The sequence below is a fragment of the Myotis davidii genome, unplaced genomic scaffold, assembly GCF_000327345.1.
Source record: "Myotis davidii unplaced genomic scaffold, ASM32734v1 scaffold271, whole genome shotgun sequence".
Classification (NCBI taxonomy): domain Eukaryota; kingdom Metazoa; phylum Chordata; class Mammalia; order Chiroptera; family Vespertilionidae; genus Myotis; species Myotis davidii.
The window spans coordinates 1,836,079-1,837,451 of record NW_006284839.1 but is presented as its reverse complement, the minus strand read 5'-3'; positions in this window follow the sequence as shown (position 1 = coordinate 1,837,451).

Sequence of the window (1,373 nt, the reverse complement as noted above, 5' to 3'; positions counted from 1 at the left end):
ATACCTAATACTTTATACCCCAACAGAACTATATCCAGAAAAGAAAAAAGAGCAGAAGTTGTCCTGTATTAGCACCCTAGTTTTCTACTTGTGGCAATTAACTTCACCGTCATACAAATTTAAACCTCCCCGAATCATATATCCACTTCTTGACCCATTTTGGGGTATAAAGTCAACAGCATTAATTATAAAATACTCTGTGGTAAAATGGAACACTATTGCAGCTGAGATAGAGAAGTTTGGTTATTATTTAAAAAAAAGCAAGAAACAGAAAATGTTAGCTGACATACCATACAAACCGGTGAAAAAGCAACAATCCATACAAATAAGCCAGTTTTAACAAAAAGATACTTTTTTTTTTTCACTAATCTGTGACTAATCTTTCACTCAAACCTTGCAAGTAGAGATGTCACAATACTCAAATATTTAGGTAGGAGCCTTACCCAGTTAAATACCATTTTGTTGCTAATACAATAGATAAAATTAAAACTAGCAGTTATTTGCTAATTGCATCAATGCAATACATTCTGCATTAGCCCATGCCTCACTAACAAGCTATAAAACACAAGATATAAGCAGAAATCTAAGCATAATCTTTATACCACTAAGCAAGAATTTTCCAATTTCGTTTCTTCTGTTCCTAATCACGTATTTGTGAGTTAATGTAAAATTCCAACCAGTAATACCCAATTTGAGTTAAAATTTTACATCACGACTTGATCTAATCTATATATTATTTACAAAACTGAATACAGAGAGCATACCCAAAAGCCAACGCTGGACACCCGTTTCTCCGAGCCATTGACAACCTCACCTCCCTGGCAGCGGGGCCGGAAGAGGCCGTCAAGGACTAGTAGAAACACACCATCGATCTAGAGCAAGTCATTGGATGTTCTGTTTACGCAACACCAGTTTTGCAGTTGAATGTTGTTGTTTTTTGTCGTCTTAATTTTAGGTGCCATTACAATGGCACGCTGCCTTCACAGCACAGCTTCGAGGTGAGGTGGGTGTTGGGAAAGAAGCAGGAGGGCAGACAGATCATGCTCAGAGGGTTGCCAGATGTGTCGCCACAATAAGGGACAATTCGGGACAAACGAGGGGCACCATAGCAGGGAGCAGGTGGGAGGTGAAGGAAGATGAAGTCTGAGACTGTCCACGACCGTGGTGACGGCTGAGAGTGCCTCCTCCGTACACCCCCCAGCGGAACTGGGGTGACTCAGGGAGACCCTGCAATCTGTGTCTAACTACCCAGAAGGCAGTGTCCTCTCAGCAATTGCTTTTACTCTCAGACGTCACCACAGTGAATGAATGGAAAAGGTGTGGCCTGGGCGAAAGGCACCATCTCACTCACACACGGACAGCAGTGGGGGGCA